General features: G+C 40.8%; 1 long non-coding RNA gene across 4 annotated transcripts in view; it reads right to left on the reverse strand.

Annotated features, from left to right (window-relative positions):
* LOC135324782 (uncharacterized) overlaps positions 1 to 17,924 on the reverse strand; it is a 142,931-nt gene that overhangs the window by 23,187 nt on the left and 101,820 nt on the right. For 3 of the 4 annotated variants that reach the window (XR_010386036.1, XR_010386035.1, XR_010386038.1), the window contains exons 3-7: positions 15,316 to 15,518; positions 14,242 to 14,428; positions 11,298 to 11,447; positions 9,347 to 9,422; positions 738 to 790 (exon numbers count right to left, since the gene is read on the reverse strand). This is a non-coding gene — a long non-coding RNA (uncharacterized LOC135324782). The remainder of the gene's footprint in view (positions 1 to 737; positions 791 to 9,346; positions 9,423 to 11,297; positions 11,448 to 14,241; positions 14,429 to 15,315; positions 15,519 to 17,924) is intronic. The other variant, XR_010386037.1, reaches the window with a different exon arrangement.

Here is a 17,924-nt window from a genome sequence, read left to right on the forward strand (position 1 = left end):
ACCAGCTGCTCTATCAGATGGAGATAAGAGGTTCCTGCTGCTGTGACACAATCCCAAAGCAGAATGGTTTTATTTTGCTATGATGTAAATAAGTATGTAAGATGAAGGGTAATTGAAAATCTGACCCTTGAGGCCATTCACTGCTTGATGTAATGCTGAAAAAGTAAAAATGAATCAAGAAGCCCAAGCAGAGTCAGTATAATTACCTACTCAGTTTCATGCAAATCATACTTTGTAATAACAGCTTGAAGATCTTCCTGAGTGTCATATGATCAGTTGGACCTGAACAGATTGAGGATGTTCAGCTCTATACTGATAGTTGCCATACAAAGTGCTCTTCAAGCACTGGCCAGGGTGAGAGAACAATATAAATATCAGTAATGCAGACTGGCTGCAAATCAACCCATTTTATCACTCATTCACTTTTGTAAATCACTGAGATATGTGCTAAGTAAATCTGTTGCTAGCAGGAAAAGATTCACAGGGCAGAGGGAAGAAGGCTAATAGGACTAAATCCTGCCTTACTAGAAGTACTGGGCATAGTCTATCATCACACAGTAGCAGAGAGGCTCTGCAATTTCTTTCCCAAGCAGCACTGAACTCATGACCTGCCTGGCACATATCTTTTAGGCATCCGCTTGTCTTTTGCCATGAAAAAAACAGATTATTCCTAATGACATTTTTCATGCAGGTAATTTGTAGTCATTGAGCTCTCCCCTCCACCAATTAAGCCTTACCTTTAGAGTAGCACATCCTGTGCTTTACATATCTTCATTGTCAAACTTCTCACCTGCAATGAGAATTACAATGTACTGTGGAGTTCATGACAAAACAGAAGATACTTTACTGCTGTGTTAATAAGCATAAAAGATTTGCTGAAGTTAACAGCTGAATGAAATAATAAAGATCTAACTGTTGACCTCCTACAACTTCACACCCTTTCATCCTTCCTACAATTTGCTATGTCATCTGTAGATGAAAAGAGTCAGAAAACATTGGAAGAAAAGTGACTAATCTGTTTTGGCATTTTGCTGTGCTATTGTATTTTGCCTGTTGGCAGGTAGAAGAGTGGCTTGTTGGAAAAAAAACTCCACTGCAGTCTGACAGAAGCTGCACACAGACAGCTGGAAAATATTGTTACTTTACTGCTAAGGAATATGAGAATACATTTCTTTTTATTGTTTCTTATTATTAGGTGAGAATTCAGTACGGTAGGAGAAGCGACAGTGCTGTATTTTATTTGAATGGGATGTTGTAATTCAACCTGTTTGCCATTAGATATCACTATAAAATTCCATTTGATGGCATAGTCTAACAAAGTCAGTTTAGGAGGGGCTGGCTTTATTAAAATGATTTATACTGCCAAATGAGTTTTGGAAATATGTATTATCTCTTGATGGTCTCAAGCTATGGTTTATCCATCTTATTCTATAGCCAGGAGATCTGTGAATTGAGGACTAGATTCAGTTAAGGATTTACAAACTCAAGACAGGAATTCAGTGGAACTGAAACATCTAGTCAAAAACTTAATGGCAGGGGGACCTGGGTTCATGCAGTGCTTCCCTGTATGACCTGGTGCCCTCAGTCCTGCCTTTGTGCCTGTGCAGAGCTCCCCTGCTTTGGGCAGGCTGGTGCCAAGACTAATGGGGGTTCAAAAACAAGTGCAAGGGCCATTTTTGCCCTGCCCACTGAGGCTGTGCCACTGTGCAGAGAAAGGGGGAAAAAAGCTTGTATGTATAGCCTGGTAGTTTAGACACCCAGCAGCAGGTGAGAGGTTTGGATCTGGTGCTTCCTGATGTGGCTCCTCTAACCATCCCGTGGCTGCTGAACCTGGCACCAGTGGATGGTCCTGAAGAAGGTGGCTGGGCCATTCAGCCAGAGCTAAGAGGGCTGAGTTTAAATCTCCTCAGTCTGGGAAATCAGTTCAGGCTTCCCACCTCCCCAGGTGCTGCAAGAACCTGACTCAAAAGAGCAGCCTTTTTCCATGACTTCCCAGAAACAAAATAACATACCCTGTTTCATCCTTTGAATGAAAAATATGCAAAGGCACCACCCTTCACAAAGGGGTTTGGGGCTGCAGACCCTGTGTAGCTAACAGACAGCCCTCGCAAAGCGGCTCAGGCTCCGAGAAGGATGGGATTTTAGACATACCCTTGTGCTCAGCATTATCTATTGCCAGGTCCTGGCAGAGCCTTCCTCAGCACACAGGCTTTCTGAATCACTCTTATAGGGCTTCCAGCTCTGTCCATGCCCTACGGGAAGGGGGCAACTCTCAGCGCTTCTGAATTTGACCTTATGGTCAGTGGGTCAGTGTACTTAAAAGCTACCACACCTTTTTTTTTTTTTTTTTTTTTTTTTTTTTTCCTTCTTTTGCTAACTGGACAACATGTGAGAATGTTAATGGCTTTTAATCATAAATTGCAATTACCATAGATGAAGAGAGAGAGAGAAGAGAGAGAGAGAGATGAGGAAGCTTTGATGATTCTTGTGCCTGCTTCACATCTGGGGATAATCCTGATTCAGCAGCTGGTGATGTTGAAGACACGTTTATATGAACTTCAGTATATTAAGCTTATTTCTGTCCAAGGCAATTGAAAGCCAGCTAACACTATGTAAGCTGAAGCTTCATAATACTTCTTCCAGCCTACCCATTCTTGTGATTTTTCCAAAGGTGATCTGAGCAACTTGAGAGGTTTGGCTGCTTACTTTTCTTCATTTTTTTTAAACCCATATTTGTTCTTTACCCATTAAAAGACATGTCCACCTGTTTTAGGCATGTCCACACAGAGACATTAACAACCTTGATTTAAGTACTAGTCAGTCAAAACAAGGTAAGACTTAAGTAAAGACTTCCCTAATGAAGAAACAGGAGTTGTAGTCATATTACATCATTACCCCTCCTGATTTCTTTTTTTTTTTTAAGATTGTGACAATGGGTATAAGTGATGAATAATGATTACTGTAATTGGTTGGCATTCCTTTCTGTATGAATTTTAAATTTGAGAATATTAAACATTTTATGCCTCAGTTCAAGTTTCCCTACAGTTGTTTGGAACACACAAATTAGAAGACTATTGTCCAAATATACTTATTAAAATTTTTCCAAACAGACAGTGCTGCTGTATTATAAAAAAATGAATCAGACATTGCAACTTCTAACTGATATTAGCCCAAAACAAAGCTACTGAACTCAAAAAAACTCAAAGAATCCTGAAAGAAAGATAGAGCATTGTCAAGTGTCATGAAATTGCTTGGCATCACTGCTACCTTCCTTCTTGTATTTGGTGGTAAAATACACTGGACATGGACCATTCCATCCCTAAATAATGCAACTTCAGTTGCATTGTATGGTACTGTGGAGCTCTTAACTGGGTGTGAACTCCCTGTGGATATGTCAAGGCATTGCTATACAAGCATCCCAGCCTCTTGAACATGAGCTGGATTTAATACAAGTTTCTCCCCTTTATCTTTTTTCCTCTGTCTCTGTCTTGCTGCCATTAACCTTCAGCTGTCTCCTCTCCAGGATGTGTGGTCCCTCGAATTCTGTCCATACAGCCCTGGTTAACTAGGCAGTACCTGGACCCCTTCATCCATCAGCATTGCCAGTCTCTCAGCAACAGTACAGCTGTGGTGACAGCTCTCCCAAAACATGATATCTGCTGACAAATCATGGAATTATTTTTGAAGAATACACTTTTTCTCACATTACTCTCTGGTTTCTGACCCATGTTATCACAAGACTGGCTCTAGCTGCAGACAGACATTGTGCTATTTATCAATAAAAATTGCGCAAGTCGACAGCAGTAGGGTTTTGCATGCTGAGAGGCACCAGGTTAAACAAGTATCTTAGAGCTACCTACACCTTATGCTAATTTACTAACGAAGAAATCCCCCAGGCTGCAACTCAAGTGGAGCGAATCTTTTCCCTGCTCACACCAAACAAGCTTTATCATGATCAGAAATTGGGAAAGATTTTTGATTGGTTTGATCAGAGAAAAACAGAAAAACATGGTAGTCATCACCTATGGATAGAAATCAGGACTGGTCCCACTGTCCTCAAACTCCTATGTGGGGCAAGGGAAGGGAGCAAGCCAGAGTGAGGAAGGGGTGATAAGGGAGATGGGTTGCTCCGAATCCACACTTCTTACAGAAACTCGGAGAAAGGGCTGAGCCATTGACACGAATCCTGGATGAGGCAGAACGGGGAAGGAGAATACCATGTTGACTGAGAGGGACACATACACATATCTGACTCCAGGATAAATGTTAGGATCACTCAGCTTAAATTAGGAGCAAGCCAAGGGTGAGTGGAAGGAAGAAGGCATGACGCATCCTGCATGAAGCTATGTACCAGCAGAGGTGTGGATGACTCGGCCACATACGTGACTCAGGTGCTAGGCATGCTGACTCCTCACTGTGATCGAGGGCAAGTCACAACTTTTCTTTGGGTCATGTCCAGCCTCTGAGTAAGAAGGCTGAACTCCCACTGCAGTCAATGCAGTTGTATTTACGTATGTTGGCCTGGTATTTCATTGAATGCTTCGTTTTGTACATCTGCGAATGACTGTTTATTTGAAGAAATGCCAGAAGACCAACTTCTATAAAGAATTTAAAGCTGGAAATGCAAAGTCAAGAAGGGCCTGAGAAGGAATCAGCTAAATAAACACCACTATCAAACTAGTGATAAGACTTCTAATCCTTGTTAAAATCACTGATCCATTTTTCAAATAACTGAGCATCAGTACCCTGCTCTGAAACAAATAGGTGCTTCAGGCATTTGACGCCTCTGTAAATCAGACCACATGTTCCCCTTCTGACAAGTTAATAGGTCATTAAGCCCTGTTGCATAGTCTCAGATCAGCCAGCTGTTCTACTTTAATTAGTTCCCATGAACATTCAAAATAATTTGCTTTTATTTTTCTTTTCTGGATGACTTTTCTATCTTGTGATGATAAACCACAAATTTCATTCTGTTTTTTTTTTCTCCCTCCAAATAACACTCCTGGCGTGAGGATTAAACAAAGAAACATATCATGAACAAATCATTGCTGCTGGGCCTTTGTTTGAATCTGTCTGGCTGTCCAAAATAACACTGATCCCAGCAGAAACTCAAATCCATGCATGATGGAGCCCACCACAGGGCCCACACACTGAATTGATGGGGAACTGACAGTGCTGCTATCATTTCTCTATCCCATTTCCCCAAGCTAACATTTTTCTTTTTGCCAGCCAGAGCATTTTCATGCAATGAATTCCCTTCTGTAGCAGGGATCTAAGACAGCAGCAGAATGCTTTGTCTCTCCAGCTGCTTACCTGTGACATGTATTTATTTGTAGCTTTGTGTCTTAAATTTTATTAGCAATGTTGGGAAAGTTTCTTGGTGTGTAGGTATATTTGGCATATGTATATTTAATTGGTTGTGGAATGGCAGAGAACTGGACTAGATGACACAGCTGACCTCTTCAATCCTCCATCCTAAGACCTGTGATTAGCTCAAGTTAGCTATTGTTTTTTTTAAAAACAGTGCATAGTGCATCCTAAATAATACAAATCAGTCAATTTCTAGCTTTCTAACCATAACTGAACCAGATGCAGATACTTCCAAATCAGGGAATTGGCATTCAGATGCCATTGGCATCTGAACTGTCCTGTGTTGTATAAATAGGGGCAGACAGATGATGTTTAGAAAAGAGAGAGAGGCTGAATCAAACAAACTGAAACTCTAACAAGATGGTGTGCTTTACACTGTTATCTGAACAGCAGAGCAAAATGACTGTATTCCCAGAAACTAAATCCCAATAGCTGTAAGAAAGCCATTACAGAGATGACTAAGCAGTATCTCAGTGTGTGAACACTATGCGACAGTGATTCCCGAATTGACCATCAGGGGAAAGGGATATCAGAAAAGCGGGGACTTGACAAAACTGGAAAACATACAAAGCAGGGAACTGATATGCTTGAGTCAATGAAAAGCTAAACACAGCTGACTACCGTACCCAAGGGACAAACCGGAGTCTGGACTGTTCTGGTGATTCATTCTGCATATGTAAAGGGTCTACTTAGGTGGTAATCCAAGAATGCGAATGTTTCCCCGTCTTTTTGCAATTTTAGGATTGCCTGTTTTTCTGTCTGCTGCCTCCCTTTAACATTCTGTATAAACTTTAAGTGCCAAACTCTAAAGACACTACTAATTCAGCCTTTACCTGTGTAAAATATTGCTTATTCGATAAACTTCCCAGTTTACATGAACATCAATATACACAATGTTAACATGCACTAAAGCACTGGATTTTCAAAGAATCTGTGATAGCGCAAAGGAAAGGAGCTACGGACATTTTTAAAACACTAACTTTAAAAACAAACAAAGTTCACTGTTTTTCAAGTTTGTTACAAAACTGAAATTTAAGCCAGGCAGTCTCTGATTTGCAACACTTATTTGTTTATATTGAATTTAAGCTTCAGATTGAACAGTGTTTCTAGGACTTATAAACTGATTCACGTTTTTGAGCAAACAGCATGTGAAACTTAATGGTTTTACATAGATTGAATCTGAAATCAAGAGAAATTTGGAATTTTTGTCTGAGTTTTGAACTGAAATTTGAATTTGTTCAGTCCATTTCACATTCTTCTAGCAGCCAGAAAACTAACTACCCTTTCTGTTTATGGAAAAAGCACCATGTGTATTTGAGAGCTATTTGTAGTGGATAATATGAAACTGTACAAAATGACGATGGTAAATTTAACATTTTTTTTCTTCTGAGACCACCAATAAGAAGAGCAGAGTGTTTGCTCACATTATATGTAAACACCAGCAGGCATTTTCAGATGGCATTTACACAACTTACTGCCTGTTGAAAACCATTTTCTGTTGCAGGAAACATACATTTTATGAGTTACATACCAAAACTATCTTGCCAGTTCCTCACAGAGAGAAACAGGTGGGATTTTCTAAAGTACAGAAAGTTCTGCCCTAGCTGCTCCGCTGCAGTCTACGAAAGGCCACTGACATCCAGAGAAAGAGAACTGGGCCAGTGCTCAGCATGTTGAAAATCCCACCCCACTTTGCACGTTCGTAATTTTGACACATCAGCAAAGGCACTGCGTCCCTTTTAACACAGTGGTGGAAAGAGAGCGCAGGTCGCCAGTAATGTTAAAAGCGTGTTTCTGCAGATGATCTTTTAAGATGGTAAGGAATCATGCTGGCACACAGGGAAACAACTTTTTATTTCACCTCATTATGTAATCCCCTAAAAGTGAACTGAAAACCATTTTACCTGGCAGGACACACTTCAGGACTTGGTATTTTCCTGGCACTCGCTGAAAACAGTGCTTTGCATCTCTAGCTGTTCTGGGAGCAGTGTCTTTTATGAGTCTTTCTGCTCTCCACATAATTAGGTCACTGGCTCAAGTGTGAGCTGGAAACCCACACACCCACCACAAACAACAACAAACCAGATTAAACCTCAAGTATTCACCCAGTGCGATTCTGAAGGATTTCAGGTACTTTGGGGGAACAGTTTGAATACCACACTGTGAAGACAACTGAAGTAGTGAAGTTACGGGAGTGAATGAAATAGTCGGAAATAGTTTATTTGTAATCTTTTTTTACTGTGCTTAATTAAATAAAAAAATGTACAGAATTATTTAATATTACAGGGTGATATATTCAACTCTCAGCTGGAGGTAGAAACATGTTGGACGTACATTGCCTTAGTCCCTGTCAAAGCACCCAGCATAATACAAAGCAGAGCTTGTCTGACAAAATTTGGGGCTGACTAAAAAGGGAGGCAGAAGGGAATGGCACTTGTCTTGTGTTTGGAAGAAGAAATAATATAGCTCTGAAAGAGGAGGAAGGCAACCATAAAGAAAGCTGCCGAAAGCTTTCCAGTAGGTCTCACCTGTAAATCCCTGTCTCCTCCCAAAAGCCTCTCATTTTCCCTCCCCGAAGCCCCAGCCAGGCTCCGGGCTGCAGTCTGCCTTGGCTGGGGATCATCGCTGGCCTCTACCCTCCAAAGCAGGGCGCCACGTCCAAGCTGTCTTTTGAGAGCGGTGCCTAGCCTGTCCAGCTCCTTGAATTGCACCCAGGATTTCCTGAATGGCCCACCATATTCTGAAAAATCAGAAATTTAGGAACAGGCTCTGCTCTTTCTTTTAGAAAATGATTGGTTTTTCGCCAGTGGAACTGTGCTGAAAATCAGGGAATTGTTTAACATCTTGGCAGCAAAAGAAGCAAATGGACAAAACACTCGTGGTTCGACTCAGCTGGCAATGAATCTGAGCAGAAATATGAAAAAAAAGAGAAGTCCCATGTGGGAAAAAAATAGAGGCTGAAAAGCAGAACCCACCTGCAACTGTTGAACTGATCAACTAATAATTGAACAGAGAACAGAGTTGAAAAGATTTAATGTTTCTTATTTGAAACAATATTATTACTAAAGTTAGAGACAAAATCAAGTAATTAATGAATGAAAAATTGCAGCTAGACAGTGGGGAAAAATCCTTCACATTGAAACTGGATTAAAACACTATCTGTTTTCAAGAAAATCAGAGTCAACATTGAGTGGATTCCAGAGATGGGCGATGTCTTTTTTTCAGTGACAGTAACATCTAATTTTAAGATAATTTACTTGTTTAGGTTAGATCAAACACTGATCCCTCAGTATAGTAAGAACTGTTCCTCTGTAGCACATTGCCACAGAAACTGCTCAAAGCAGAAAAGTGCAAAAATGCTTGTCACACGATACTCATCTAAGTAAAATGGTGAAGGTAATAGCAGCTGCTTACCGACCTAGCTTTCCTCCTTATCTGGAAAAAAGAAGAAAGCAAGAACTAAATTTTAACACTGTACTTATGCCAAAACTTTGTTCTTATCTTGCTGTTGGTTCAGCTCCACATTTCCTCTTGAGGCTGTATTGTGAAATTGTAATCCAGCTTTAAAATGAGAAAGGCCGGTCATCTACTGTGGTCAGGCTACCTCAGAGTTCATAGCTGTGTGGATTTTGTTTTTCACCTATTCAGTGTGGTCATGGATGGAAGTTGAAGTTGATCCAAACAGAAAACACTTTATAATAAATGCATCAAAGTCTTTTTAATTCTAGGTTTCGAATGGAAATGAATTTGGTAAGTGGGGTTGGGAGGAGGCCTGCACTTTATCAGTAAGCTTTTTGATGAAAATTCAAGTTTAACATTTCATTTTCTTTGGCACTTGGTTTTAAACTTTCCCCTCCTTTTCCTTTGCTTTTTCTTTTTCTCTCCTTTCCCTTGCCCTCCTCCCCTCCTGAAAAAAAGGAGAGCATGGAGAAAGAGATGGACAGTAACTGTGGGCAGAAGGAAGAAAAATACTTACATGGAACAGGTACCAGCAGGACCTGCTGGCTGAGTTTTTTCAGTGGATCACTGCAGGGTCTTTCAGCTCTGGTTATCTGCACAATGAAAATTTCAGCTTTCTGTAAGACCTGCATGTTCCTGCTGCTGCCCACAAGATATGCTGATCAAGCATAATCAACAGCCTCCCTTTGGAAGACCAGATCACCTGTAACTTGACAGTGCCTGTTTTTCTTTTCTTATGTCAAATTTTTTAACCTCTCTTTTCATGAACGGAGATACATTCATTTTTCAAAAGGACAAAGTTTTTTGAAAGGTAGTATTGAGACTCATGCAGCCTCTTGTTTTGCTACATCTATTAAAGACCAGCCTCCTACATTATAGATGACAGGCTGAGAACTTCCTTGTTCTCATCCTTGCTACTGAACTTTTTCTGACTCAGGTATATTGGGGCCATTGATAGTCGATGTTCTACCATTTATGACTCCAGCAAGAGATGTCATTTACTTTTATGATGCTCTTTTATGCTTTTCATTAGGCTTATCGTTTACTTATCATTTTTATAATGATGATTACCATTTGGTTTGATAATTTATTAGCTGGTTTATTGAAGGCTTCAAGATTATCTACATGTCAGAAAGGTTCATTGGCTGCCATTGCCTGTATATTTTCATGTGCATGTTTATGAAAGTAAATTGCATATTTTTACAAATGCAGGTACATCACTTGGCCAGTTAGAAATGATAAAAAGATGCAGGCAAGTTGACTGCAACACAGAAATTATAATTCCCTACTTTTTTGAGGCTTAAGTGCTTATTTATGGAAATAGAGTACTTCAGTTCATCTCTTTTCTTATCAGAAGGCGGAAATGACCATAAGATATGTTGGCCAGACAAAGAAATACACTACTTTACAACCATTACTGTGAACTAACATCCAGCTTCAGTAATATACACATATAATATATATCATATATATATATCTAATATATATTTTATTTTTACATGTATATATATGTCTCCAGGATAAAGCAGGAGCCACTTTACTGAATTCACTGGCAGTTGAATAATGCAACAAAATGGAGGCACAGGAACCTTCATTGATTTGCATGGTCAAAACTATATAAAATCAGTGTAAAACAGATTTGATAAAGAACTTGTCTCTCCCTTGCACTTACCTGATGTTAATGACCACATGTGGAGCATCAGGCCATCTTTTTTGAGAAAACAGCAATAATCAAGGAAGCCTGGGATTCCAAACGTAGCAAAATCTGTCTGTGTTATCACTTAAATATGTTTGGATCTCCAAAATTGCCCAAGATACCAGTGAAATCAAGAGCCTCTCAGGTGAGTAGAGAGATTTGTCTCACAGAAGGAAGTAAAATCTGGGGCAGTAGAGGCCATGTGCGGTGGTTAGACATGGTTAGATAGAGTAGTGAGGTCAGTTTGGCCACTCTCCATTGTAAATTACACACTAAAACAGGAAAAAACTCATTCATTTATTTTACATGTCTGACAGACTTGTGAGTCTGTGCTGCACTCAACAAGCCAAGCAGCTCTACAGCTTCCTTGACTCCTGCTGAGACAGTTACATGGCTGTCCATCGTGTCCCTGCCAAACAAAACAAAGCTAATTTATCTTCTTTGTGGTTACTGGAAATACCTTCTCTTGTTAGGGGTTCCAAGAGGTCAGCTGTCCAGCGAGACAGGGCAGTGCTCTTGACCCTGCAGCCTCCGGTATGACCCCAGCTGCTCCTCCACAGCCGCTGTTATTAGCAATTTCTCAAAGGAGCACTAGACTTGTAAAATGGTCTGTTGCTTTTGAGCTCCTCGGGATGAGAAAGGGCAAAGGAGAGCATTCACCAGGATGCCAAAAGGTTGCCAAGGAATTCCAGGCATCTCCCTGACAGCATAAAATTATATTCACTTGCAGTAAACCTGTGGCTTAGTAGGTATCAGCCCTTTTCCTGCTAACCTTCCTCAGCACTGCCCACTTCAGGTCTAGAGGATGATCACCTTACAGTAACACTGTGTTCATCGACTCATTTCCACACAACGTTCAAGGATTTCCACAAGAAAATAACCTCTGTATGGTCAATATGTGGTCCCTCATGACTCCTTTGCTCTGGAAATAAACAAATTAGTTAAAACTGACAAAAACAGCACTGGAAGAAAAAATGAATAGTTAAAATTATGAGTTTCCATATTCCAATAGGCACAGAAGACTCACATTTAGGATGATTTTTACCGTTCCCATTTCTTAACCTGACATGGCCTGTGGCATGAGAAGAAATGATGTGCTCAGATTTCCAGAGGCTGCTGAAAGTGCTCCTGTGGACCTCTGTAAGTGTGTCCAGCCAGGCAATCACAACCACAAATGTTGTCATCAAATGGTTTTGGTTAATTATTTTTCATAACTGCAGCATCTTTCACTTAGCACTAGAATGGAATTAAAATGTACTTTGATAGCTTTAGTGACCCTGAAGGCTGAAGTGACAGGGTATTTTAAAAAGCAGCAACATCTTGCTGAATTTGTATACATTTAATAGCATATACAAATTGTCAGATTTAATACAATGCATTGCCACAACTGTGGCAACATAAACAGCAAATAAATTAAGTTGCAGAAACATTATTAATGACAATGTATATGTGTCACTGGCAGGCACTGCAGAACCTGCTTGATAAGACTTGCCTTCAGAGAGCACATTACACAATCTTCGGAGAAATAGGACCAAACTTACCAAGGAGCAAGGTTTGATAGCTGTTTTGCTGTGTGACAGCAAAATAAGGATCAATTGTTGTCACTGCATTTTTAAAACAAAGATAAATGATTTGGGGGGGGGGGGAAATAGCAGTCCAAAATGATAGACTTCTGATATTTGTAACATTCTAAAGAATCCCTTCTAATCTTAATCATTATTTAAAATTAAAAGAGCCATCTGATCTTGGGTTGGAAATAGTCCTGCTTAGAGCAGGAGGCTGGACTAAATGACCTTCAAAGGTCCTCACCAACGCATATTTCTACGACTGTGAATTTTTGTTCTCCCAAAGCAGCACAAAGCTGTACCTGAGTGTTATATGCCAGTTGTGTCAGCTTTTGTGGTTGTGAAAGGAAAATCAAACATTTACTTACCTATCCCACGGAAGTGTAGGGAGGAGTAATTTATTTACACAGTGGTATGAAAATGTAAACTAGGTGTCACAGGACTATTACTGAATAACAGCCTTTGCAATTTGGAGGGGCTATGCAAATGGAAAATCATTTGTCCTTCTGTTACTCTGTACAGGGCCCTCAAACAAATATGGCTGAATTACTGAAGTCCTGTGAGCTATGGAGTTCATTTTTGGGGACACAAAGTGGTTGGCAACCTTTCCCTGCATGCATAGGTGTGTTACGCTGCTACTGCGGGGAGGCTACAAGACATGAAATCAATGAGGGAGTTGCTTAGGCCCTTCTTTCCAGCAATCCTTAGGCCAAGGAGCAGATTACATGAAATAAAAAGGGAAGGGATGCTTTTGTATAGGCTGAAATTCAGGACTAGGGGAGAGAAAAGATTTAATTTCAAAGCAAGGTCCATCACACACACACTGTGTTCTTTAGGGAGTTCCTCCAGGCTTTCTTTCCGTGTGTGCTAGGAATGTCAGGGATGTTTAAATAATGTTGACAATGTGATACATCTGCAAAGCACTTTCAAGGCTACTTAGAGCAAACAGAATTCAAGTGTTTCTATTCCCACAGGGCCCTCCGTTAGCAGGGCAGTGCACTGGGTGATTTCAGCATGACTGTCAAAGTCAGAGACACGTGGCTTGGCTGCGCTAGCTCACTACACTCTGCTGAGCTCTCTGAACAGCGTGGCTGGTAGAGGGCGGACACAAGCAAGCACTACACTGGAAGCTGAGGAGCAGGACAATTTTGCCGTAAAGTATATTTCCAAGTTTTCCATTTTGAAGCCTTGGACCTTGCTTACAGAGCTCAGAGATTGGTTCCCCCATAGTTTTTCAAAGTACTAAATAGGTCTGCAGAGCGACATAGTCTGCTCCCCCATTTACATTACCATTTGCAGATGAAGTGTTGCCCAGTGTTCCCAGCTCCAGGCAAAGGATATAATGTTTGGCTTTGCAAGAGATTTCTAGACAACAGGTTAGGGTGAGACAGGCCGTATTTGACAGCAGTTCTAATTGTTTCAATAAGGAAATCAAATTGACATTTAATGGAGGAAGGTTTCAGCACTAGGTATGAGGAAACAACTTTCTCATAAATTTCAAACTTTAAGCCCTTCTTGACTCTCATTTCTCATGATGATTGTTTATTGCTTTTCAGACAAAAGGGCAAACTCATGCCATAAATACATTTCCAGAGTGTTCTCAATTATAAGCAAGCCTAATTTGATTCCAGGTCTAAAGCAAAATCACTCACAAGGATGATTATTTCTCTTCACTAAGACTTTCTGAGGAAATGTCTACACTTCTACCTTGATGGGCTTTTGCTGGAAGGGGAGAGTAACAGCTTCACAAATGAAATGACTATAACAATCTCTTCTTTCATTTCACTCCTCTTACTCTCATTTATTTATACTGCAGCAGCACCCACAGGCCTTAACTGGGGAGAAGTCTCTCTGGCACTAGACAGCGTACAAACACAGAGGAAGATACTGAAGAGCCTGCAATCAAATAAAGTAATATTATGGTGCCTTTTCTTTAGCTACAGGAGAAGAGGCCAAGGCCTCAATTAGATTAAGATCATGCTTAGCCCAAATCTACTGGATTACATTTGCAGTCTTCCTGACACTGTATTTCTTAGTGAGCACTTGCATTAAATAAGCCATATTATGGGTTATGAGACAATATCAACTATGTTAACTCAAGTGAATAAAATCAATATGACAACTAAATACAACCTTGCGTTTGTCTCTTACTTTTTATAAATCCATCTTTTCCATGTGTGTAGATATTCTTTCAGAAAAATGAAAGAGAAGAGGGATCACTTGAAACTTGAGGTAGGCCTGTTCTTGGCTCTGATGATGCAGAAGCTACAGTGTTTTCAGAGGCCTTCAAAGGTCTATCGATCCATATGACTGTTATTTTGGTACAGATGCACCTGACCTGGAAGCAATATCGTAACAGCAATCTTACTGGTGCGTTTTTAACTTCAACATGCCTCATCATCAAAACAAATCAATGGGATTTAAGACTAGCTGCTCAGCTGTTTGTGAGAAAAGCCACACTTTATACTGCAGTGTGCAGTGTTGGTTTAAATAAAGTTGCCTTCAGAGATGGAATCATAAAATCAGGGATGTGTGTTTCTGGCATGCTTTGCTTATTAAGTATGGAACTGAATAAATAATGATAATTGGGTGTGGAGGAAAAAGGAATTAGATATATTTTCCCAGAAGTCCCAACAACAGAAAAACACCTGTTCTGTGTTAGCCAAGTGAAAGACATGCCATGTAGGCATTTTATTATACACATCCAGTAAAACTAAAATACACAGAAAGATAAGTATTAGCAGAACAGAAAGTGCTCTGAAGATACTGTCAAATACATTCCCAGATACCAGTAGAAAGATTAAAATCTGTGTTCATAAACATTCAAGTTGTTATCATCAAAGTTTCCTGTCATTCAGGAAGAAATAAGCTAAAGTAGATCTAAACAGGCGTTATCAACTTGATTTGAGGCAATTAATAAGGCAGAAAAACTGTGTAACTGAACAAATCAGGAGAAATAAGACTGAAAAATTCTGCTTTTCCCCTAACACTTCTCAACTGAAACTTGAGGCTTTCAGTTTTTTGTGAAATTCCGAGAACTGCCAATAAAAGAGCAACGATCTAAAAGTCCTTTGCTTCAATTGCCATAAGTAAGACAGAGCTTAAATAAGCTTTATCTTTCAATTTATTGCTTGCACATTTAAAGAACCCCCTAAATAGAGACGGGGTATGAACAATCCTTCAGAGATAATACAGAGCCAGCAGACACACAAACATCCTACTCACTCTTGATTTTTTTGCTTGTTGCTATTTGCAGCCTCAACAGCTCCCTCTCTGTGTCAGACATGAAGATCACGTCCATCATTCGTGTCATCCGAACTATCACACATGCATGCAATGGCGGGATGAGCAGAACGGCCATGGCACTGCTCAATAGCAGAGGCAGTTTTGGCAGTAGCTTAGAAGAGGACTGCACAGCGTTCTCAGCCCTGTTAATGATGACAAAGCCGGTGTAAACAATTGCAACCCTATGAGTAGAGAACCTGAAGCTGCAACTCTTACTTCAGACAACGTATAGTTGCGCCTATGTTAGACAGCTATGATCATCTTTCTGGCTGGGAGGCTCACTGTCCAGTGTTGCCCTGCACAAGGTGCTCAGAGGGCAGAATGATGGCCCGAAAAACAGAATAAACATGCCAAAGGGAGAGGAGGAAATCCTTCCCTCACACTTACGGAAGAGCCTAGATATAGTTTTCTTTCCAAAAGACTGGGATCACTATGATACAAGGTGTCTCTTTCAGAGTGTTATTGTCATACTGCTAAGTAACTCCCTCTCAGATGTCAATGACCCATTTATCCATCTATGCTGTCTTTTATCTTGTCTTTTACCCTTTGTCTGGGGAGGCTGAAAGTATTAGCTATTCTTCTTTTCACATTTGGTCCAGTATGCAGCTTTTGCTCACACTGACTTCTTCAGCAGCCCTTACTAAGTGTCTGGAATGGGGAACAAGGGAAGCAACTCTGAATCTCAGGGGACATCTGCCCATCCCAGTCTCTGCCTTGTCCTCTTCTGAAGCCTGATGCTATTAGGGAGCAGGCTGCTTGCACACTGTCTCAAGAGTGCCTCAGCCAGCAAGAAGTAGGTAAGGCAGGTGGTGGGCCAGGCAGCCTAGCCTCTGACCCTGCAAAGACAACAGAGCAGGACTGACGTGGTGGCAGGAACCTGACAGCCACGCTGGGGAAAGAAGGTACTGTGGGATGTTTAGCCTTCCCCTAAGCAACTGCAGCAATAAATGTGGCCTTAAGTATATCTCAACCTCCAAGTGGTACACATGGCAAATACCTCTCTCACACTGCCTTCTCGCAAATCTGCTGCAGCCCTTTGAGCTTCCTCCAATCTGCTGTAATGTTTGCAGCTGTGTTCGCTATTGCCCGTGTTGCAGAAATATAAGGGAAGCACGGATAGGGAGGCAAGGAGGTGAGGGTATAACATGTCTGGGAATTGGACATCCTGACCTACAATCAGTTGGAGGCAAAATCCGAACAGGAGCACAAGTACCTCTACTTTAGGAATGTAGTTCTTGGTGTAGCATCTAAGGCCCCGAATTCAACACCTGAGTTTACAGCAAGAACAAGTTGCTTCAGGAGAGCAATACAAAAATCTGTGCACGGAGTAGGGAGCTGCCTAGAACTGGCCAGCAGGGAATGCTGCAGACGGGGCTGTGCCACAACACCCACCACCAGCCCCTGGTAGAACTGGCTGAGATCTTCCTCCCCGTGGGACACAGACCATGGCATCGTCCTCTGAGGAAGTGCCTACAGATATGCTCTGAAAGCGCTAGAGCACATCAGCAGCAAGTGTACCCATCTTTTCTACGACAGGCGACTGCCTGGGCTATTTATCTGGCCAGCGGACCCAAGGGCTTAAGCCTGCCTCTCCTGTGCCTGAGATGGATGTCCTAGCAGTGGTCTGAGAGGTCAGCTTGGCCAGGGGGCTCTCTACACATCCGCTTGTATCTGTGCTGCTGTGGAGAGAGCAGCTCATGGGGTCCAGAAAGAAATACTCCTCTGCAAGGATCTGCTGACTCCTACAGGTGCTTAAACTAACTCAGAAAAGTTTTTGTTTTTAAATACTGGGCTACAAGTAGGTGGTGAGTTTTAGGTATCTGCTATGCATTGTATCTAGTGACCGCTGATGTAAGTCTTTGAGCAGGAACCAGGACTCCCCCTTCTCAGGTGAGTACCCCAGGGGTGTGAATTACCATCTTTTGGTTATTTCTTGCTGTGACCTATTATCAGTATCTGTCACCTTATCACCTATTGGGGACCCATTCTCAGACACTTGTCCTCACATACTTGTTATTATCCCCAAGCTCCCAGTGCTCAGGTGTGGAATCCACTTGAGGAGGAGGGGACAACTGTTTAAAAGATAAGTAGTAGCTAAGCCTTTTACTGGATATAACATTGGCAGTTTTTACAACTCATTCTTCATTCCTTAAGGAAAACCCCTTTCCTTGTTTCAGCTGAAATGGATTTGAATCTTGGCAGCAGAGTTTTGCCATTCAATTACAAGAGGTAAATCAAAATGAAAAATTGGAGACACCATTTCCAGAATCAAACTGAAATCAAAATCTTTGCTTTTTTTCCTCCTAATACCCCCTCCTCCCTCAGAAAATATGCTTAAAAAATGCTAGTTTTAGGTGATTTTAAAAATATATTTAATTAAATATAAGGAATTTTAGTCTCAGATTTGTTTTCAGATAAATATATTTCTTTAAGAAAATGTGAAAACAAGCTTAAAATATCCATTTATTTTTGGCTTATGCTACCAAATTTGAGACAAATTCACTGATAACTTTGGTCTACTTGAATCTGCATATTTTCATGAATAAAAT

This window comes from Dromaius novaehollandiae, chromosome Z (genome assembly GCF_036370855.1).
Source record: "Dromaius novaehollandiae isolate bDroNov1 chromosome Z, bDroNov1.hap1, whole genome shotgun sequence".
NCBI lineage: Eukaryota > Metazoa > Chordata > Aves > Casuariiformes > Dromaiidae > Dromaius > Dromaius novaehollandiae.